The 24,977-nt window shown below is 35.5% G+C and overlaps 1 protein-coding gene across 5 annotated transcripts in view; it reads left to right on the top strand.

Moving 5' to 3' along the window:
* Window positions 1–24,977, top strand: part of LOC118201299 (putative sodium-dependent multivitamin transporter) — a 163,325-nt gene that overhangs the window by 37,749 nt on the left and 100,599 nt on the right. For 4 of the 5 annotated variants that reach the window (XR_015041185.1, XR_015041186.1, XM_085816932.1 and 1 more), the window contains exon 1: window positions 24,234–24,415. The exons of the other annotated variant lie outside the window; for it this stretch is intronic. The gene's annotated coding sequence lies outside the window, so the exon portion shown is untranslated. Of the gene's footprint in view, window positions 1–24,233; window positions 24,416–24,977 lie in introns of those variants that run through there. 5 annotated transcript variants of the gene reach the window in all.

Raw genomic sequence — 24,977 nt, forward strand, 5'->3', positions numbered from 1 at the left:
TTTCGGATGTGTTACTGGATAGTCATTATTTTTCTTACATAACACAACCGGGCTAGCATAACTACTTGAGATGGGCGTTATGATCTTTTCACGTAACATATCTCGAATGTGCCACTCTATAATTTTTTCTTTATTCTTATCATACCGATACTGTTTGTGGCGAACTGGCAGTGAATCTCCTGTGTCGATACTATGGTTAGTAACTTGAGTAAATCCGGGAATATCACTAAATAACGAAGCAAATTCACTTACCACTTGTCGAATTTTTTGTTGCTCTCCCTTAGGCAGGTGATTGAGATTTAATGTGGGTGGTTCTCTTTTTTCTTCCCGAACTGGTTGCATGGTCAGCTTAAGGGACGCTTGGTTAAAATCCAGCGTTGCTTCTGCCTCTGAAAGAAAATCTATCCCTAAAATGACATGTGCTTGTAAATTTTTTATGATAAAAAACATGATCTTTACTTACTCGTCCTTGATGCGAATATATAATGGTATTTTACCTATGCATTTGCATCTTTCTCCCTGCGCAGCTAACACTGTCGTATTATCCGAATTATATATGGAATATCTACGGAAGTACTTCCTAAAAAAATCTTCTGCCACACAGGAACACTGCGCGCCTGTATCCAGGAGTGCGGTGGCTGGGATGTTGTTCACCAAAACTTCAATCTTTGGAAGAGTCAAATTTTTCACAATAACTGTATTTAACTTCAAGGAAGAGGGGTTTTCTTGGCCTTCGGATTTCCGCACCCTCCCATCAGCAGAAATCCGTTTTAGTTTAAATTTTCTTTCTTCCTTTCCATGCCTTCCTTCTTTTTCCGCTGGCCTTCAAGACTTTTTTCTGGCTTACTATTGAACTGTCGACGTTCGCCGGTTGTTTTTGGATACTCAGGTTTCCTTGCCCACTGATTCGATTTGCTTCCGTAGCCGTGTTCTTGCCTTTGCTGTGGTCTTGGTGCACCAAATTGGCTTCGTTGCTCATACTGACGTCTTCTTTCAATGTCCGCCGTTCTTCTACTTTCAAACTGGATTGCTAGCTCAAATAACTTTTCCAGTGTAGTCGGATTCCTTAATTCAATAAAGTCTTGTACTTGGGGCAATAACCTCGGCAAAATCACTTGGATTATCTCAGGATCCGGACGGCTTCCATACAAGAGTTTAAAGACGTGAATTTTTCTTAAAATAAAGCTTGAGAGAATTTCAATTCGTTGCTGGTATATGCTGAAGAGTTCCGCTTCTAATTTTGAACGATTTCTTACGACAGGGAAGGCTTTTACTAAGGCAGTCTTGAAATTTTCGTAAGTATAGGTGATTCGTAAGTATAGGGCTTCCCGCTTGATCCAAGAGGTTTCTGCCTATACATTTGAACCAATTAAGCGCTTGGCCCCTCAAAGCGCTGGTAGCTAAGGTGACTTTCTGGAATTCATGGACTGGATACAGCATGAAGTGGTCATCCAATTTTTCCAAAACACTGGTTACCGGTGAGTTTCCATTGAAGGTTGCTTCTGGTTTCATCGATGCGCGCATGGTCTGGACGATGTACCCAAATCCTTCCAGCGCGGCAGCTGGCATTTCTGGATTCTGAGCCCCTTCTGCAGGCACCACAGGTTCTTCTTGAAACTCGGCCATGGTTATTCTTCTTCGTGGGGCGCCACTTTCAGGACTTGTATTCCTCTTTACTTGCTTTGGAAACATTAACTGTCCTGACTCGGAACAGAGAGCTTACTCAAGCTATGTTCAATAAATTGTGAAGTAGACAATACACACAGGAAGGGTATACAAAACCCTTTATTTTTCTATCTTTACAGCGATTTCCGGAACTTCGGAATACAGAGACCAACCACTTGTGGTCTGAACGTAAGAATATAAAAATGCTAACTAAAAACTCTAACTAAAACTAACTTTGGATTAATATACAAGTGCCTAACTTCAAGATTGGCCGTTATTTAACAAAATCCGTATGTAGTACAGAGAGCTGCTAAAACTACGATACGTTTGAAATTATCAAGAGGACTAAACCTCTGGCCTTGAAGGCAACCAGCAACCGAGTAAAACTACTATGGCAAGCGGCCTGCTTCTAATAACTCCTTCCTCTCTCTTGCTTGGCAAAAAGAAAGCCGTGAGCAAGACAAATTTGCATAAATAAGTTAAAGTTTTTAATTCTGGCCGGAAGTAGAAAATAAGAAGTGATAGTAAAGATTTAAAATAAAATAAACGTTAATAAAACTTAGGATCCTTACAAACTTAGGTTTGGAAAGTGATACTCAAAACGACAAAGCTGTTGATTTAGAAATTATGAAATCTTTCGAATCTGATATCAAGTATAAGAACGGCAGATACCAAGTAAAATTACCTTGGAAACCGAATTCAAAACATTTAACGGAAGATAATAGGTACATAGCACTTGAAAGATTTAAGAAATTGAGTAACAAATTTAAAATTGATAACTTTTTGTTTGTTCAATACACAGAGGTTTTAAAGGATTACGAGTTAAATCATATTATTGAACCAGTTCAGGAAAACAATCAAAATGATAAAACCCTATTTTATTTACCTCATAGAGCAGTCATCAGAAATGATAGAGCAACAAGCAAACTAAGAATAGTTTATGTTTCTTCAGCTCATAAACCAAAAACACTCTCTCTAAATGACTGTTTATATACTGGTCCGAACCTATATCCTGATATTTTTGATTTGTTGATAAAATTTAGACAAAATTCGATAGCCTTTACAGCGGACATTACACAAGCTATTACTCACAAGCTTCTTACAGATAGAGTTAAATGAAGAAGATAGGGACGTTACACGATTCTTTTGGAAAGACGATCCTGATGATAACAATGAAAGTTTGAAAACCTTTAGATTTACAAGAGTTTTGTTTGGAGTAAAATCTAGTCCCTTTCTCCTAGCTGCTACAGTTAAGCATCACCTTAAAAAATATTCAGAAATATATCCTGAAACAGTAGAACTTTTAAACAACTGCCTGTACGTTGATGACATTATTGGTGGTCAACAAAATTTAGAACAAGCCCCGAAAACAAGTTTAGAAATTGTGAACATTTTTAATGAAGCTAGCATATCACTACATAAGTGGCATATTAATTCCAAAGAACTCAAAGATATTTGGCATCGCAAAGAATTTTCGATGCAAGAATCTCCTGAAGTTGTCTCGATCAAAGTGTTAGAAATTAACTGGGATACGGATAATGATAATTTTTATTTTGACACTCAGCAATTGACAAATTTCATTTCCTCGTCAATCAACTCAAAACGTTTTCTATTGCAAACCGCAGGCCGTATTCGTGATCCTGTCGGATTTTATGGCCCTTTCACTATAAGACTAAAGTGTCTGATTCAGGAAATCTGGTCTGCCGAAATTGATTGGGACGATGAACTGCCACCTGATCTTAGTTATAAATGAAAAGCCTGGTACGAAGAAAGTGAAAAACTGAACCACCTCAGAATTCCCCTCTACTATTTAGAGGGAATATTAGATGCAGATGTGAAACAAATAGAACTCCATAGCTTTTCTGATGCTAGTTTGAAAGCTTATGGATGTGTGGTATATCTAAGAATAGTTTTGAAAAATGGAACTTTCAAACAGTTTTTGTTGCTTCCAAGAGTAGAGTTGCACCTCCGAAATCACTTACACTTCCTAGACTGAAGCTTTTGGGTGCGCTTTTATCCGCTAGATTCAGTGATAAAATCGCAAAATGTTTAAAATACGAAGTAATCCCCTTCCACTGGACTGATTCTCAAATAACGTATTTTTGGATTCATGGATCTCCCGAAAGATTTAAATCTTTCATCAAAAACAGAGTTTATGAAATTCAGAAACTAACTGAAAGCAATAATTGGCATTATTGCCGTGGGAAAGATAACCCATCCGACCTCATATCACGAGGAACTACTGTTGCTAATTTAAGAAATTGTTCACTTTGGTGGTTTGGACCAAAATGGTTACAAAACAAACGTATAGACTGGCCAGTTCAACCGAAGTTTGACGTGGGAAACGATAAACAACTAGAACGCCGTAGTAAGATATCTGTTTATGACATTGTTGTGAAAAGAGATGATCAACTATTGGATATAACAAAATTCAGTAATGTGCTGAAATATCTCAGAATTATGGCATGGATTAGAGGTTTCGTTGCTAAAGCAGGAAAACTGCCTGCTAATAGTGGAACATTAAGTTCTTTTGAAATTCAGGACACTGAAATTGTTTGTGTTCGTAAAGCCCAGATGGATTTCTTCACACCTGAAATTAAGGCTCTTCAATCTAACAAGTCAATTTCTCCAAGCTCTAATATATTCAGCTTGGCACCGTTTCTTGACGAAAATAAAATTCTTCGAATTAAGGGAAGATTAGAAGAAACCGAATATGCAGTTGACGAGAAGCATCCAGTTCTTCTTCCTAAAGATTCCACATTTACTGAATTAATTGTAAAAAGGGAATATAATAACGTTCTGCATGCTGAAGTTGCAGCAACTTTAACCAAACTACGACAGCAACTTTGGATTCCTAAAGGCCGTCAGTTGGTAAAGAAAGTCTTAGGGAACTGTTTAATTTGTCGGAAATATACAGTGAAACCAGCGAAACAAATGACAGCTCAGTTACCTAAAGACCGAATTGTTGAAACTCCACCTTTCTATGTTACAGGCGTGGATATCACAGGTCCAGTTTACGTAACGTCTGGAAACGACATTCAGAAATCATACATCGTATTGTTTACATGCGCTGTTACACGAACGTTACATCTAGAGCTCATTTCCAATATGTCTGCAAACAAATTCATTTTGGCTCTCAGACGTTTCATTTCGAGAAGAGGAAACTGTCGCATCTTTTATTCAGATTACGCGAAAACTTTCAAATATGCTGCCAATGATTCACAGTATTTTTACAGCATAATTAAAGGTACAGACTTTCAAAATTTTCTAGCAAATGAAGGCTTGACTTGGAAATTTATCGTCGAGCTTGCTCCATGGTAGAGAGCTTTTTATGAACGCCTTATGAAAACCATAAAGGAACCGTTGAAAAAGATGTTAGGCAGAGCTCAACTGAATTTTGAAGAATTTATGACTGTGTTGACAGAGGTCGAAAGTATTGTGAACAAACGTCCTTTGACCTACCTTTACAACGATTTACATGAACCTGAACCGCTTGCGCCGGCTGATTTTCTATTGATCGGACATAAGGATGAATATCCATACAACTTTGCTGAGATCCTGAATAACTCTCCAACAAGAAAGAGTCTAATAAAACGAAAAGAATATCAGACAACACTTATAAAACAGTTCTCGAAAAAATTGAAAAATCAGTATCTTCTTAAGTTCTTCGGTACACCAGAAGCCAAGAAAAATCTTAAAATTGGTGATATAGTTTTACTTGAAGGAACAACTAAATCTAAGTTCCTCTGGGATTTAGGTCGAGTAATTCAAGTCTTCAAAGGACGTGATGGTCTTGTACGATCATGTGTGGTAAAAACTAAAAAAGGGGACTTTAAGAGAAAATTTTTTACAAATTTTTTTGTTGTCTTTAATTATTGGCTTTTTACAAAATTTTAAACGATATTAAAATGCTTATGCCTTCAAAATAAAAAATTCTTAGAACTATCATTTGTTAAAATTTTTTTAAAATTTTTCGCCAATAAAGTCTTCTTGGTGAGATTTGCGCCGGCGAAACGGAATTCACCCTTGATTTTTCACTCTCTGCTATACGCATAGAGGATATTTAACAAAGTATTAACAATAAGCTGAGGAAATGGACTATCAAGAAGCATTGATTTCGTAATTAATTTATTAAGGATTTCGATAATTTAAAATTTACGGGTGTACTCCAACTGCGCGAATGAACCCCCCCCCCTAGTCCTGCTATAGTCCAACTGCGCGAATCAAAATTTCTTACCCCTGTTGCCTATAGGGTTGCAATTTAACTTTTCGAAGCCAGTTGTAGCCAAGAGGAAAATAAAAATAAAGAAATAGAATTACATATCACAAGAACAAGTAAAAAATATCTAACAAGCAGGCTAATTACTTGAATAACAGTAATAAATACGAGACTAACAAAGAAAATAAAAGGTAGTGGTAAACATACATATTAGCATTACAAACATCTTTCATTTATTATAATAATATCATAAATTAAATAATTATAAAGCATACCAATTATATTTTTTATAAATTGTATCAATAATAGTTAAGATGTCTGAACTAGACTTGAAAATTTAATAGAGTTTACTAGCATGCACAAGATTATAACATATCAAAGTGCGTTAAAGGGTGCTAAAAATATTTTTTGTTAAATAAAGTATTCATGTAAATGTTTGCAGAAATTAATAGTTAAATTTAAAAAAAAAAAAAAGCTTAGCATGAAATCTTTATATATACAAGCGGCCAAAGTGTGTGTCGCCGATAGTTTATTGCTGCCACTCGGAAAAATGAGCGCGGAAATTAACGTTTCCGCAGTTTCTAATTAATATCTCTGCCGATTAAAGTCGTACGAAGATGAGAACGGTATCGAATGTTTCGGAGAATTTTTTGAAATCCGAGGATGCGCGTCTCGAATTTCAATTCGGCGCCGTTCTGTAGATATTCGAGGAAAAAGAATTTGGCACGTAGCCAGATCCCTCTAATAGAGAAAACCCAAGAAAGAAAGTTCAAAATGTAGGGAAAACGTAGGGGAAAATTAGATTTTAATTAATAATATCTCGGCTAATTAAAGACCCAATGAGACGCGAATGGACAAAATGGCGTGCCACGGACCTGCGGAATCCAACGGTGTGCTTCGCTAAGCCCGGGAGCCAGCCGTTTCGGAGGAGATGATGTTACTTCACCCCATATATATATATATGCGGCTTAAGTGTCTGTTTGTCGCCGATAGTTTATTGGTTGCTTGCGTAACTGTACTAGCCAATGGAGTGAAGTTGCCACAGCACAGGGTTGCCGTTTCAATTGAGATGTAGAGAATTTCCTGTAAAACTTGCCTTTGCTATGACCATCAATAAATCTCAGGGCCAAACGCTTAAGCGTGTTGGCATTTTTTTACCTGAGCCTACATTTGGACACAGTCAACTTTATGTTGCCTGTTCAAGAGTTCGTGAAAGAACGGACGTAAAATTAAAAATAGTTGATGGTCCTCTGCAAGGCGAGCTTAAAAATGATGGAACGATCTACACAAGAAATGTTGTGTACAAAGAGATCTTTGACATGTGAATTAACGTTTTATTATTTAAATCACCTTTATTTATTGAGCTAGCAGTGGCTCTTAAGAAATGTACCGTCAGTGGTTTCCTTCATTGCACTCTACTTTAAGAAATTAAGCAAGTAAAGGGGGGAAACCCTTGAGGCAGTAAGCAAAGGGCTGTCCTCGCCGCCTGCCCTGGGCAATTCAGTTTAATTTAGCAAAAACCTTTGCACAAATCATTTTAATTACAATTTATAATATCTAGAACAGCGGTCATTTCGTATGAGCGCCGGGCTTTTTAGTGTATTATAACAACATTACTATGCGTTTGGAACACTGACGTATAAATTGTAAATAAATTTAAATTCTTATGCTAAGAAGTTTTTTCTAAAATTTATCTAGAAGAAAAGAATTAGCTAAACAGTACTGCAAATTAATATTGAGAGGCAATCAGGCCTCTCAATAAATAAAAGTTTATTTTTTTAACCAAACATTAAAAATTGGGATGCAAAAGTTTGTGTAATATACTCGGAAATATCTTAACATATGATTAATTAGAAATGTATAATTAAATTAATAACAATCTAGTTAACAGTAACATTAAGCATAATTTCATTCAATCTAAAACAAGCAATCGATGAGGAGCTCCGCATAACTGAAGTTTTATTGCTATTTTACGTAGATTTGCGTATAAAATAAATATTTGCACTTGTGAAACAAGTGAGTAATGTACTGATAATCAACAGGAATTAAAATACAGTGGTTAAAAATATAACTACTTGTCAGAAGGTATGCAAAGTTGCCATGGCTAAAGAAATTGAATGATTATAGAAAACTCATAAAGTTAAGCGCTACAGTGTGAAAAGAAAATTCTGGAATAAACATGTTAAAATTAGTTGGAGAAATAATCCTTCATTTATTGATATCCATATAAACTCTATGTTTTTGGAAAAAGTTACATATAATTTGCATCGAGGAATCAATCACCGAAAACGAGTTAATTTCTTTCCTTATTTCTTACTAGAGGGATTTGTAAAAGGGTATGCCAAGGTGAAAATTTTTGGAATATTTTTAAAGAATAAATTAAAAAAGTGTTTTTACTTCATGAACTGAAATTTTTAAGATACATTTTTACACAGTAAATAAGTATAAAAAAAGAAAGAGCTGAGAGATCTCTGGGATTAGAAACTCGGGTCGAACTACTAATGTTTAGTGACTTTTCCAATTGATCATAAGACCTTTTGAAATTAGGCTGAACAATATATTAAAGAAAATAGAAGATACAGCACAGATAAGAACAAAAGTGGGCTGAATTAGAGATTTACATGTTTGGTGAAGGAGTTAAACTTATCTGTATGCCATTATGAAATATTAGGAATGTATCATAAAAGCATCAGTGAAGAAGGCAATGGCAATCTAAATCATTATAATCTAAATGTATAAACATTATCAGTACCTGCTATTAATTTCAATACTGCTGAAAAAGTTATATTATTAGCGACCTTCTTTGTTAACAAATAATTAATTTTACAAATAATTCAGCCTGAAACTAGATTAGAAAATAAGCTGCATGCTGAAGTTTAAGCTTTACCAAGGTATTAAAAACATCTTCTGTTAACTAGAGTTATGATGCAAGAATTTGTAAAAAGTATCATTTAAATATAAATTGGCATAAATACAATACAAAATATATAAATTCTACATACATGAAAACTTGAATACAGTACAATATGTGAAAAAGGAATGGATTAAAAGGGAACTGAAAATTCCAAGATATTAATATAATGGAGTTCGAATTTTTTTTGTTAATTATGAAAATTCTGTAGATGCTCATAATTATCAATTTATGAATTAAATGCGTATTAGAAATTAAATGTATGCCAGAGTACATCAGGTAGAGTAACTGGGGAACAGAATAAATATTTAAACGTTTCTAGTATTAAAATGTGGAATTTCTAAGAAAGTTAAATAACTTCAATGACTAAAAATGGAAAGCTTAATACGGCATGTATTGCAATAATATTAGTGTGAATTTAGAACCACTTAAGAAATCAATTTTTAGATTTAATAAGAGAATTTTTTTAATTAAATTAGAACTGTTTACCTAAAATGGTAAATTTGAAATTTAAAACCATTCTGCTATCTAAGAAGACTTTTTAATATTTATCTAGACAAGAGCTTATTTAAGTTAACTAATACTAAACTTATTTAAGTTGCGGTACAAATCCGATATTTGATAAATTGATTATGTATCCGTTTAAGGTATGTCATTAATCTATCAATTTTATTATTCAAAACTGATATATATATCAGCAGCTAAAATCTACAACTTGGAAAGTTTTTAACTCTTACAGAGAATAAAAAAGATATGGCTTATTATTCTTTTAAGCATAGTAAACTTTAAAATGCGTCTAAAAGAAATTTATTTTTACTTTGGCACACGCCAGATTTTAAATTAGTATTTGTTTTGTATGCACAATTTTTACAATATTAATAGTCAACGCAGGCCGCTTACCTTAGAAGTTACGCAGTTGCTGTTCGCCTTCCAGGCCAGAGGTTTTAATCCTCTTGATAAATTAAACGTATTGTAGTGTTCACAGTCTCTGTGCTACATACGCTTCCTGTTATTACAAGGCCAATCTTCCACGTGTATTATTCTAAAGTTAAATTAGAGTTTAGTTTTATTTTTATACTTTTTTACGTTAGACCCCGAGTGGAGGGTCAGTGTATTCCGAAGTACGGAAGTTATTGTATATAGAGAAAAATAAAGGGTTTTGTATACCCTTCGTCTGTATCCTGTCTACTTACCACAATTAGTGACTATAGCTTTAGTAAGCTCTATGTTCCGAGTCAGGTCCTTGTATGTTCCCGAAGAAGGTTAGAAGGAACATAGAACCTGATAGTGGCGCCCAACGAAGAAGAATAACCATGGCCGAGTTTCAAGAAGAACCTGTGCTGCCTGCAGAAACGGCTCAGAATCCAGAAATGCCAGCTGCCGCCCTGGAAGGATTCGGTTACATCGTCCAGACCATGCGCGCTTCGATGAAACCAGAAGCAACGTTTAACAGAAACTCACCGGTAACCAGTTTTTTGGAAAAATTGGATGACCACTTCACGCTCTACCCCGTGCACGAGTTTCAAAAAGTTACCTTAGCTACCAGCGCTTTGAGGGGCCAAGCGCTTAACTGGTTCAAATGTATCGGCAGAAGTCTCTTGGGTCAAGCAGGAAGTCCCACCTATACTTACGAAAATTTCAAGACTGCCCTACTAAAAGCCTTCCCTGTTGTAAGGGATCGTGCGAAATTAGAAACGGAACTTTTTAGTATATATCAACAAAGAATCGAAAACCTCTCGAGCTTTATTTTAAGAAAAATTCACGTTTTCAAGCTCTTATATGGAAACCGTCCGGATCCTGAAATAATTCAAGTGATTTTGCCGAGGTTACTGCCCCAAGTGAAGACTTTATTGAATTAAGAAATCCGACTACACTGGAAAAGTTATTTGAGCTAGCAATCCAGTTTGAAAGTAGAAGAACGGCGGACGTCGAAAGAAGACGCCAATATCAACAGCGAAACCAATTTGGTACGCCAAGACTACAGCAAACTCAAGCACATGGCTACGGAGAAAAAGCGAATCAGTGGGCAAGGAAACCCGAGCATTCAAAAACAGCCGGCGAACGTCGACAGTTCAATAGCAACCCAGGAAAAAAGTCTCAAGGCCAGGGGAAAAAGAAGGAAAGCACGGAAAGGAAAAATAATTTAAACTAAAACGGATTTCTGCTGACGAGAGGGTGCGGAAATCCGAAGGCCACGAAAACCGCTCTTCCTACAAGATAAATACAGTAATGGTGAAAAATTTGACTCTTTCGAAGATTGAAGTCTTGGTGAGTAATATCCCGGCCACCGCACTCCTGGATACCGGCGCGCAGTGTTCCTGTGTGGCAGAAGTCTTTTTTAGAAAGTATTTTCGCAAATACCGCATATATAATGCGGATAATACGACAGTATTAGCGGCGCAAGGAGAAAAATGTAAGTGCGTAGGTAAAGTACCTTTGTATATCCGTATCAAGGACGAACAAGTAAAGGTGATGTTTTTTATAGTAAAGAATCTGCAAGCACATTTAATCTTAGGAATAGACTTTCTTTCAGACGCACAAGCTGCACTGGATTTTAATGAAGCGTCCCTTAAGCTGACAATGAAACCAGTGCGTGTAGAAAAGGTTGAACCGCCAAGGTTAAATCTTGACCACCTGCCTAATGACGAGCAAGATAGAATCCGACAAGTGGTAAGTGAATTTGCTTCGTTATTTAGTGATATTCCAGGATTTATTCAGGTTACTAACCATAGTATTGACACCGGAGATGCATTGCCAGTTCGTCAAAAACCATACCGGTATGATAAGAATAAGGAAAAAATTATAGAATGGCATATTACCGATATGCTACGTAAAAAAATCATAACGCCCATCTCAAGTAGTTATGCTAGGCCGGTGGTTTTATGTAAGAAAAATAATGACTATCCTTTGGAGCATCCAAAAAAGTGGAGATTCGCTATTGATTACCGTAAATTAAATTCCATAACGAAATATCCGGTATATCCGTTACCGATCATAGAAGAAATTTTAAGGAACATAAAATCAACCAAATTTATGACGACTTTAGACTTAACGACTTTTTATTTTCAAATAGGGATGAGGCCTGAGGACGTGCCTAAGACTGCTTTTATAACCAAGTCTGGCACTTATGCATTTTTGCGTATGCCGTTTGGCCTTTCAGGGGCACCGGCAACATTTCAGCGATGCATGGACATTGTGTTAAGACCTGTTCTTGGAAAGTCCACATTTATCTATTTAGACGATATCATTATTACTAGGGATAATCTAGATCAACATGTACAGGATTTAAGACAGGTGTTTTCTTTATTAAATGAGGCCGGTCTAAAAGTTAATGTCGAAAAGTGCAAATTTGCAGCCCCTGAATTAAAATATTTAGGTTACAAAATATCGCAAAAAGGGATCGAGACAGATGAATCAAAAATAATCGCTGTACAAAAGTATCCGACTCCAAACACGGCAAAGAAGCTCTCTTCTTTTCTAGGACTTTGTTCATATTATAGGTCCTTTATAAAAGATTTTGCGGCTATCGCTGAGCCATTGTTAAAATTAAAAAGGAAAAAGGCAAGATTCTCGTGGACGGCCGAAGCCAATAGTGCTTTCGAAAAATTAAAACAAGCATTAACGCAAGCCTCTGTGTTGAAATTTCCTGAAAAGGATGAAAATTTAGAAATTTCAGCGGATGCTTCGGATTATGCGGTAGGAGCGGTACTTTCGCAAAATCAGCAGCCCGTGGCATTTTTTAGCCGAACTTTAAATCAAACACAAAGAAACTATTCCACGACCGAGAGAGAGGCACTTGCAGTTCTGTTAGCAGTGCAAAAGTTCCGAGTCTATTTTGGAAAGGCGCCGTTAACAGTATACTCTGATCATGCGGCAGTAACTAGATTGTACTCAGGGAAAAATTTATCCCCAAGGTTAATAAGATGGGCACTCAAGCTGCAAGAATATAATCTGGTAATCAAGCATACCCCCGGAAAGGAAAATATCGTAGCAGATGCCCTATCAAGGATTAAAATAGACGAACAAGGCAATACCGTAAAGATGGCAATGCTGACAGCATGTACAATAAATTCCCGAGAAACTGTAATAACCGAACTGGGTAAGGATCCTGAGTTTGGAAGTATTTATGAGTATTTGAAGGATCCTGAAAATTTTAGCCACCAAGATATTGTGGCGATAAGAAATAGGGCGGCCCATTACGAACTAATAGATGGTCTATTATTCTACACAAAAACTACGAATTCCAACAACGAATTTCGACCTGTTATCCCAGCTAGTCTTAGATTAAATATCCTGCAGGAGCTCCATGACAGCCCTTTAGCTTCTCATGCTGGTATTCGAAAAACTATCCAACGCGTACGCGAGGCAGTCTACTTTCCTGAACTGCAAAAGTTAACAAGGGCGTATGTCCAGTCCTGCCCAACATGTCAAGCCGTTAATTATATTAATTTCCGCCCGGCCGGGTTTCAAAATAGTATTAAATCCGAATTTCCAAATGAAATAATTGGCATCGATTTATTGGGCCCTTTCCCAAAAAGTCAGTTAAATAAAAGTCGCTATCTCCTTGTTATGGTTGATCATTTTAGTAAATGGACCGAAATTGTTCCCTATAAAACGAGCCTCCGCGAAATTAGTTACTGATTCTATTTTAAATAAATACATTTTAAAATACGGGGCGCCCCTAAAAGTTATATCGGATAATGGTCCTCAATTTGTAAGTAATATATTTGAAGACATGTGCCAAAAACTGGGCATACGTCATTTAAAAATGGTCCCGTATCGGCCGCAATCAAATATAGCGGAACGGGTCAACAGAAATATAGTGAAAATTATCCGTAGTTATGTTAAAAATTTTCATAAAAGCTGGGATAACTATGTCAATGAATTTGCTTTCGCCCTTAGGACCGCAAAACATGATACAACGGGCAAAACTCCTGCTGAGTTATTTTTAGGTAGAAAGATTATAACGCCGTTATATAAATTATTTTATGTGCAACAAAGAGCCCCAGAATTTAAAATGGGTGATATAGAAAAACTAATAAAAGAAGCAAAAAAGAATACGGAAGTAGCACAAAGAAAACAGAAATTATATTATGATTTGAAACGACGGGGAGTAACTTATAAAGTAGGGGATGAAGTTTTAAAAATTAAGCATTCACTTTCTTCAGCACCAGAAGATAAAACTGCCAAATTTTTTCCACGATTTGAAGGACCATATGTTATAGAAAAAATAACTCACGCTGTTGTAGTGTTAAAAGCCAGAAATGGTGAAACCTGTTCCGCAAACATTGATCAAATTAAGCCCTACTTCGATCGTAATAAAATGCAAATCTTTTCAGATCTTTTGCAGGATCCGGCACGGCATACACCGCAGGTACAAGTTCCAGAGGTGGAAAAACGACAAGTACAAGGGCAAGCCAATGAGAGACAGAAGCAAGTGAAAAGAAAATTGCCCCGCGGAAAAATTGAATGCAACAAGAAAAAGAAGCCGTTCCACCGTCCAGAAAACAGAGTTCACGAACACCCCCAGAATGAAGAAGGGAGAAGGACGACGTATGTGAAGAGGACCAGGAGAAATGACGGCAACTATAACCCGGCTTTAAAACGGAAGATCTACTCATCCGACAGAACTCTCCGCAGCAAAAGTCGCCGAACTGCGGAAGGGCCATCAGCGGCGGAGGAAAAAGTTCAAGGAAAGTTTGAACGGCCAGCAACGAGGTCCAAGCAAGAACACGGAAGAAATTTCCCGGTTCCGCCAAGACCAGCTGCCATCAAACGGCAAAGACCACAAGCAGAGGAGAAAAGGAAAGTATTCAAGGGTGGCCGTACTGGTGAAAAAAGGAAGCTTCCAGAGGAAAGCACTGAAGGGCGAGGCCGTACAAGAAGGAGGATAAACCAAGCTTTAAAGCTACTATCTGCAGTACCTTTAAAGACTGGGCCCAGAAAAGGATGTCCGAATATTACAAAGATAAGTAAAATTTTATGTTACTTTGCAAACTTAAGTTAATCTTTCATTCTTACTGCAAGTGGCAGATTTCAAGAAGTTTTACCTCATGCGAGGTCTACCTTTATCGCCAAAAGGGCGAGAAATGAGTTGTGACCGTTTTTCGTATTATGTTTTTCAATTACTCGTGCGTAAAACTAAAGTTGATGTATAATAGCTTTGTGTAAAAACTTAAATATTGTAAAAAGTTATGGTATAAATTTTATTTAAAACATTCTAGCAAGAGAGAAGTTTTAGTCTGAAAGACTTTTTGAAATGTATTATTTCAATGTAAAAAGAATTGGCACTTGCTTTGAAAAGAATAGAAGTTAACAATGTACTACTAATGTATGTTTTCAAATCTGTAAAATTAACGGCATGTTGATATGTTCTGTTATTTTAAATGTTAAGAAATACCGTGATATGCTAAAAGTGAAAGTAATGTTAAAAATTTTTTATTCGTGTGACTGTAAAGACTAAATCATGGCGAATATGTGTTAAAGGTTGAATGATGTAGTTAGGCTCTCTGACGCTACACTTTAGAGTTAGCCACTTTTAGAATAGTACCTCAGGGTTTAGAGTTGAAATTAGGGTGTGTTAAGAGGTCTCGTTATGTTGAATTTTAACACGCTAGTGTTTTGATTGTAGGAGGAAGTGTGGCACACGTAGACAGAAACACATTCGTGTTTGGTGTTCTTTTACAACACATGTCAGAGAGCACGGGGAGAGATAATTAAAATAGTCATGAATGAAATAAGAATGTTAAGAGCAGTATAATTCTATATGTTACTTGCCATGTCATTGTGTAACATTTCATTAAACTAGTTTTCCTTCCAGATCTCTGGAAGGAACCAGAATTGAATAAAGCTCCTGTTTAGATGCAGTACAGATGAAAAAAAGATTGTTGTATATCCTGGGAGCTGCTATTGTAACAAATTTCTTTCTTTTAAATTTTCTAGTTTCTAACGAAGTTATGTTTGTAAAAGGTTGGCCTCGCGTTAGATTCTAGAGCTAAAAGTTTTCAACAAGGTCGTTTTAGACCTCAGTTTCAAACTAATTAACTCTGGCGGGAAGTATGTAAGGATCTTAAGTTTTACTAACGTTTATTTTATTTTAAATCTTTACTATCACTTCTTATTTTCTACTTCCGGCCAGAATTATAAGCGTGAAGGTTTTTATGCAAAGTTTGTCTGGCGAACGCCAAGTATTTAAGTGTGGCCTTTTTGCCAAGCGAAAGAGAGGAAGCAGTAAGTCAACGCAGGCCGCTTACCTTAGAAGTTACGCAGTTGCTGTTCGCCTTCCAGGCCAGAGGTTTTAATCCTCTTGATAAATTAAACGTATTGTAGTGTTCACAGTCTCTGTGCTACATACGCTTCCTGTTATTACAAGGCCAATCTTCCACGTGTATTATTCTAAAGTTAAATTAGAGTTTAGTTTTATTTTTATACTTTTTTTACGTTAGACACCGAGTGGAGGGTCAGTGTATTCCGAAGTACGGAAGTTATTGTATATAGAGAAAAATAAAGGGTTTTGTATACCCTTCGTCTGTATCCTGTCTACTTACCACAATTAGTGAATATAGCTTTAGTAAGCTCTATGTTCCGAGTCAGGTCCTTGTATGTTCCCGAAGAAGGTTAGAAGGAACACAGAACCTGATACAATAACCATATTCAACGGGTCAGCCTGGTGGTCAATAACTTCCTTAATACCTTGCTCCGTACAACTTCACTTTCCTGACTACCCCAACAATCGTTGCCAACACCATTAGCTCCTTACAAACGAAGAAAGCCCCAGGGCATGATAGCATCTCGATCAAAACACTGAAGCATCTTCCGATCAACGTTCTTACCTGCGTAACTAGGATAATCAACAACATTATCAAATTCGCTCATTTTCCTAACTCATGGAAGCAAGCTATAATAATTGTTTTTGCTAAACCGCAACAAAATCCAACTCTCTCACAGAACTATCGCCCTATCAGTTTACTTAGCCACCTGTCTAAAGTTACTGAGAAAATCCTACTTTTCCATATCCAAAAAATTAACCCTTCCATGAACTTTCTCCCAGAAGAACAATTCGGTTTTCTTAATCATGATAGCACTTGCCACCAACTTCTTAGCGTTATCAACATTATCACTGAAGGCTACAACTGCAAGCTTCCGACCGGTGCTATATTTCTTGATATCGCGAAAGCTTTTGACAGGGTATGGCCTCTAGGCCTTATTTACAAACTAATCACTCGTAATTTTCCAAATCATTTTCTTCGCTTAATAGCCTCTTTTCTCAGCAACAGAACATTCAGAATCAAAATCGGTACTGCTTACTCTACCACCAGAGTAATCAATGCTGGTGTCCCACAAGGGTCGGCACTTTCGCCGTACCTTTTTAATATTTATACACAAGACATCTCTAAAGACCCTTCTGTTCATCTTGCACTCTTTGCCGATGACACCGGCATACTTACTAAAGCCTGCACAGTTATCGCCGTAAGAAACCAACTCCAAAGCTATCTTATAAAACTGGAAAAATGGCTTACCGTTTGAAGGATTAAAATTAACACTGATAAAAGTAAGGCAATAATTTTCCGTAAAGGAAACATGAAATACTATCCTCCACCCCCCGAAATATTTGATGAAGAAATAGACTGGATTAATGAAACCAAATACCTTGGAGTCACCCTTGACCAAAAACTTACCTTCAGAACCCATTTCCGATCCGTAGTACAAAAATTTAAAATCACCACAGCTACTATGCGACCTCTTCTTGGTAGGAAAAGCATCTTATCTACTACAAACAAATTAATTCTATATCGCTTTATACTGCGCCCAGCTCTTCTTTATGCAGCACCGATCTGAGGACATGCAGCTAAAACCAATATTAAACAATTACAAATTCTACGAAATAAAATTCTACGAGAAATTATCAATGCTCCTTGATATATTCCCAACATCTATATTCACAGAGACCTTCGAATTGAACTTATTCAAGAGTATATTAAACGATTAGCGGTCAACTTCTTTTATTCAGTACAAACCCACAGTAATAGCCTTATTAGCACTCTCAGACACTCCCCCCGTCCCAGAGATAAACATCGTTTCCCTTGTGACGTCCTTCCCACATAAGAATCAGAACCTTAATTGACTCATTCACGCAAAACTGACTCTGCGGTTTTACCACCCGCGGCTACATCTTATAACGACACTGAACTTGACACCCCCCTTTTTTCGCCGCCGCTAGTGTGGACCGCTTATTCACAAAGCCTACAGACCGTTTCTTCTGCTGTTTGTTCCGATTGGTTAAAAGAGGTAGGGTTACAGAATCTAGTGCTTGGCGACTTTGGGTTCATCGTCTTTACAATTTGTATCTGAGCGTCGTGTACCAAAAAGTGAGCATAACCCACCGGAGAAACCGCAGCCCAGTGGTAACGAGCGCGAGAATAATTCACAGACCTCTAGGTCGCCGGTTCTATCCCCGCTCGTAGCTTTCATAAACTCTGCTCTATACGGATTTATTTTTATTTTAACTTTATTGAATGACTTTGTCATTATTTGTCTTTTCGCCTTCGGGTACGGTGTTAAAAATTAAACGCCTTTAGTTTCTCTATTTTTGTTAATGTTAATTTTTCTTATTTTTATATACTGGTTTGTACTCTTTGTAGTAGGTACCAGTAAGCAAGATTACAATCCAAGATCCCTAAAAGCATTTCAATAGATATAGCGCATAATGGAATAAAATATAATTTTAGTTATACTTACTCGTAAAAAGAATAGGTATCCGACACCCTTAAATGTTTACTGAATGTTTTCATTTGGTTAATTTTTTAATATTTCTTTATTTGTATAAATTAATGCGCTATGAAAATTTACACAACAGACTCTTTCTAAGTGAAATAACGAAAAAGTGCATATGCTGTCTCGATATAAACACCTTTTCTTGTAAAACAATTACGTACTTTTAAAAGTTTAAATTTAAATACAAATAAACTATTAATAAGATCAGTAGGTTATTTAAGATATATTCCACACAATTCCTCTAAGCTTTCATTTATAAACTTAAAAAAATATTGAATGAAATAAACGCTGTTTCCGTTTGTTTGGCGTTAATTACCACGCCTACAGGGCGATAACTCGCCATTCCAAATATGACCGCCAAGCAGATGTTTCCTCCAATGAGAGCAGCCAGTAGCGAAATTGTCTGTAGGCTTTGTGAATATGCGTGTGGACCTCACCAGGACTTAGAAGAGAAGGGCTAGCTCATAGAGCTTTTCTCCCTGAAGCAGAAAGTGAGAAGTGATGACGTAGCCATGATGACGCTGAGCGCGCCAATATAATTCACAGCTTGGAAATTAGCGTTTTTTAACCAGCGTTTAAAATGAGCTGTGTGTGAAAGATAGCTATAATTTGGAAAAGGCAATGTTACTGCTTTATGAATTTTAGACTGAACCATTAAAAATTTAATAATGCTTACTCAATTTTAAAATAATAGATAAAATGTGCTACTCTTTTAACATAAAGTTCCGTGTTTTTTTTATTTTTATTTGCAGGTTTTTTATTTAATGCACGTTTTTTTCTAATCATTTCTTTATTTGCATACTAACTGAGAGAATTTTTATGCTGTTTCTAAGATAACTATAATAGCAGCTATTTAAATTTACTCAAAAAACAACTTTACATTGACATAGGTTTAAACATATATGATATATATGGCAACATTTCTGCTAACCTACGTTTGATTTTTTGCCTAATTGTAAATTTTACATCGTTATAATTCTCTTCCGATTCAATATAATAGATATTTTTTAAATAATTTTGTAATTTATACTTATATCTATATTACAATTAAATAAATGTATATAAGATTGTTACCTTAATTTTGACAAAATAGCTTTATTCAGAGTACCTAAAACAGTTATTTAATTTTTCAAAAGTGTGAGTAAAGGAAGCAGGTCTTTTTATGCCAATATGCCAATTACTTTGATGTTTTATACTATTATATTTTATCTAGAATGCTAATCTTGCACAAAATCTAATCAATAATTAGTTACAAAGGATACAATAAGAATAACTTTAACAAGTACTTTACAAAATTAGTTTGTTAAATACTTGTTATTCTTGTTGGTACTATTTTGGTACTATTCATAATACCGAAGAGGCCCACCAGCGGCCGAGGGGTAAAGTCGCTGAACACTGGTAGTTCGGTCCGAGGTTCGAATCCCGCGAACGGGCTGGCTGCATGGGTGTTTTCGTGGTTTTCCCCATGTGTAACGTGTATACGAGCCAGTTTTCCTTAGAAAGTCCTCCACGAAGGCATCCCTCCCCTTAGGCAGATAGCCCTGGTGTGCTTTGCCATAATTAAATACACACATACACATAATACCGAAGATATTATCGATCAACTCATAGAAGTCAGATGCTTTCTGATTTCCTGTGGGGTAGAGTATACCTTTTGCGGTACTTTTTGAAAATAATGTTTTCTCTGGAGCGACTTTTTGTCTCTCGTTTCCCTTGACCATTAAATAATTTGGTTTTAGTTTGTGACACAATTTGATTTCTTCTCAATCTCTATTTAAAACCTCTTTAATAATATCAAAATTTCAAACAGTTACATCTTCTAAAACAAATCCTCTATCTAAAACGCGGTTTCTCAGTAATTTGAGGCAGAGCGCGAAATGAGACTCTGATTCAAACAAACTGCACATTTTGAAAAGAACCAACTTAGTCCAGTTTAGAGTCATAGCAGAGTTTTCAATCTATATGCATTTCGTCGAAACTGAGAACGCATATTTTTTCTACAGAATACAAATATTCGCCTCTTTCCTTCTTTAGAGTAAGATAGAGTAAGAACATTACTTTGAATTCTTGGACTACACTAAAATTTAGAAAACACTAAAAAATAAAATAAACACCATTTCTTTAATTTGATAATACTAGGTAAAGATATTCCAATTTTTTTTCTTTCCAAAAATCATAGCTTTAAGGTGACAGAGCTCTTATGACGATGCTACGTGAAATATTTTCACTAGTCCACCTGATTTTTTTCTTCTTTTTCAGTAATGCATTAATCTGCGTCTTTATAAAAATAGGCTTTAGACATTTTTCCAAATTCTCCGATTTGTGCTCCCCCCCCCAAATTTCGCTATTTGAGATTTTAATTTCTGATACCAATTTCTGTCTAGATGTCGTCCACCTTCTTTGTCGCTGAACAAACATTCTAAAATTGTTCTTTTCTCTATTTTTCAATACTTTAATACAATTTAATACAATTTTCTAAGGATATTATTTTGTTCTTCAAATTATCAATGTATTCTTGTTTATCCTTAAACATTCAAGATGATCTACATTTTCATTTGTGAGTTTTATTTCAAAATCATTAAAATTTGATTTATTATTGTCATCATCAATTTCGATTTATTATTGCCATCATAATTTACTTTCGGCACAGCATTCCATTTCAACAGTTTCTTTTTGTGGCTATCCAAACAATCGATTTTTCATATCATCTTCATAAACACTGCATAGAAAATGTTCGCTGCAGATTTTTCCGCTCTTCACATTAATAGAATCTTCTCTTTGACATTTGTGTATCCATTCTTTCGTCAAAAGCAAACTCTCATTTGGATCCTTTGGTCCCATGAAACAAAATATCTCATCCTTTCATACTTCTGTAAGTGCTACGGCACGTTACTGCAGCGCAAAAAGCCATATTACGTAAACGATATTTTACAATATAGAATTTAAAATAAAAACTGACTAAAATTACATATATATAAATTATTTTAAATATATACATTATTAGAAAACAGATATATATATTATTAAAATTAATTTGGGATATGTAACCTCTAGAAAATCGTCTCGCAGCTCAATGAAACTACTGTTTTAAACGCGGGAAATCAGGACAGGTGGCATCACTGTGACGTCAGATTATTGCCTGTTACGTCCCCCCACTAGGCTCGCGTCGGCGAGGAGTCGAACAAAGAAATGAGCTAGCCCTTCTATTTATCCCTGGACCTCACTCTCTTTCATCCGCCTCCCATACTCCTTTCACCCTTCTCTTGCTCCCCTCACCCGATCTTTATCAGAAGTCGAGTAAAAAGATGTTTCTACATCTTGACACTCGAGAATGAAATACGATCTGTGTGTATTATCAAAATCATGTAGCAGACGCGCCGACCTATATGTCTTTTCACCCGGGTGATGTCACTACCAGCAACCAATGGCACGCTTTTTCCGTTTCTGACCTAGCCTTTAATACAAGGTTCTTTAATATACTAAGGTTAGGCCAGGAACGGAAAAAGCGTGCCATTGGTTGCTGGTAGTGACGTCACCCGGGAGACAGGACGCATCGGCCGACGCGTCTGCTACATGATTTTGGTAATGGAAAAAATGTAAACTAAAGCAAAATGATCATTTTATATGTGGTAGATACACCGGAAATACCGGGTATATACTTTCCGATTAAGTATTTTGTTAAAGAAAATGTTTATTTTATGCATAGAATTCGTACGAATGCTGAAAATAATTATAAACATTAAATTCTTTTCGTAAAGGGAAGCCTTAGAAAATGAAAAACGATATTTAAGTTAACTAAGGGAAATAAATATTGTAAAACAAGGTATTTTTCAATATTTTTTCGTAGTATTGTTTGCACTAAATAAATTTTGTTGAACAGAACACATGATGGCATAACTGCTAAGACCATGGTAAAAACATAATAAAAAAGTATTGTTCTATTTATTTTCATTACTCATGCACTTTTCTTAATACAAATGAACTTTGACATTCCATGAGAAAGATATGATCGTGATTTTCAGTTTAATTTACATATCTCAAGCAAAAATATATATAAAAAGATTTGACTTAACAAATTCATATTTAAATACCATAAAATTCTACAAATTTCTTAATATCCGTCATTATACTTTTAAATAGTATACTTATCACATTCTTTTTAAAGTGAAAAGTCACTTCATACTGATTCACTTCAGATTTTAGCAGAAGTGCATATTTTTTCAGTATAATCTAAAAGTACTCTTATAATCCCTTACACTCCTAAGATTTCTATATAACATTTATCCTGACGTGATTATTTGCTATAGTAAATAATCTTCGATATTGGCATCCTATTCTTCCTTCCATACATTAAAAATGGAACAATTAAAATACATTTTCTTAGACATATACGCATAATAATAATAATAATAAACTTGCCATACATCTTAGTTTCAGCCCACCAGCAGCTGAGCGGTAAAGTCGCTGAACACTGGTAGTTCGGTCCGAATCCCGCGAACGGGCTGGCTGCATGGGCGTTTTCGTGGTTTTCTTCATGTGTAATGTGTATACGAGCCAGTTTACCTGAGAAAGTCCTCCAAGAAGGCATCACACCTATTACGCAGATAGCCCTAGTGTGCTTTGCCGTAATTAAATACACCACCACATCTTAGTTTCAATTCAGCCTGTACACAAATTAAATATTTTTAATTACTAATGTATTTTTATCAGGTTGTTTCTTAAAATACTTTTGTTATACTCAAAATATGTGTTCAATATTAAATTATTTTTCTTTCTCTTATAATTAAAAACAAGTTATATGGAATCAAAATTAAAACATATGCAGCAGTTAAATAACACTGAAGAGTATCTACTTACTCTTTCGCTATTTGTATTCTAGCATTATACACAGATTTTTTTTCCTTCAGAGTCAGCTATGTGTAAGTTCACTTAGTTATATCAATTAAATTACATCAGACATATGCATCAGTTAAACAACATTGAAGGAAATATGTTGCTCGCTCATCGATGTTTGCATCATAGTGTGGTCGAGAAATTGTTCTTTCTTCTGAAGCATGTGTCAGTTTACTTAGTTCTCAATGCTTAACTGAGACATTGCTTCAATACATAGAATTACTTTTGGGATGTAAAGAAAGTAACCAAAACATGTGAATTAACTTGGATAAGCGAATTTATCAACTAATCATTCAGGTAGTCACTATTGGTAAACAAGACACTGAGATTAAATATGTCACTATAAGTCTACTTCATAAAAGGAAAATTATGATAAAATGAATAGCACATATTCTGGCATTTTCGATGTTGAAATTATCTGCTCTTTTGCAGCGAATAGTCCATAACTTACGATCACTTGGAAAACGATGGTATGTGATGCCTTGACTTTTAGTTTTCCTTCTATAATTCTGACACAACGCTATAACACAACTTGCCATTTCCGACTAGGTATAAAAGCAAATTAACAACACAAATCAAATGTATCCCAGATCAAATGCAACGAATGTAAACAAACGCCGAGAACTAACGACTGTCACCCACATGACGTCATGCGCAGGTGGCATAATTTTCTCCCTGCACTACGCATCGCTCTTGGGCCCCCCCTGGCTTTAATATTAAAGAACCTTGATCGGAAGAGGATTTGCGGATTATTCCTATGACTAGCATGTCTTCAGTTGTGTATTTGTGAGTTATGAGCGCTCGAATGCTTTATGGATTTTTAGATAACTTAAATAAAGTCTGCGCTATTTTAGTTTTCTCTTAACATATATAGAGGGTTGGTGCATGAGATAATGTTTTAAATTTGGAGATGCTTGCTATGTAGTCATAAGGAATAAGAAATTTTTGTACAGGTAAGACGTCCTCTTTAGTTTAAATTTTGCGGCCAAATCCACTATACTTCATACTTTTCAAAAATATATATTGAGGCTGTAATAAATGTACAGGTACTTTATTTATTTGACAAAATTTTCCTTAAAATTTTATATCGTAAGTTTTTTAATGGTTTTAATAAATTAAACTTTTATGATAATTTTTCGCGAAATATAAATTATGAGCGTGTGTTCGTAATATATTTATATGTTGATATCCGATTATTGCTGCGCGACTTCGTAGATGTTATAGTTTTAAAATTGAAGAAATTTCCCCAATTAAATTTAATGAATAATGTAACACTTTATGTCATATTTTTTTGCTTTATACTTTCATACATCTTAAAGTATATGTAAAGACGTGAATTATGCTTTAATTAAGTTGCATTTTAAATTTATATATCCCAATTCATTAAGTTCTGTTAAAATCAGAATTTTTAAACATAATTTGTGTCATGTAATATACTGAATCTTCGGCAATAGTATTTATTATACCAGCAATAAAAAAAATAATTGAGCATGAGATTCATAAAAGTTGTGATAA

This window comes from Stegodyphus dumicola, chromosome 5 (genome assembly GCF_044657685.1).
Source record: "Stegodyphus dumicola isolate Sdum_Otavi_A_Nest chromosome 5, ASM4465768v1".
Lineage (NCBI taxonomy): Eukaryota > Metazoa > Arthropoda > Arachnida > Araneae > Eresidae > Stegodyphus > Stegodyphus dumicola.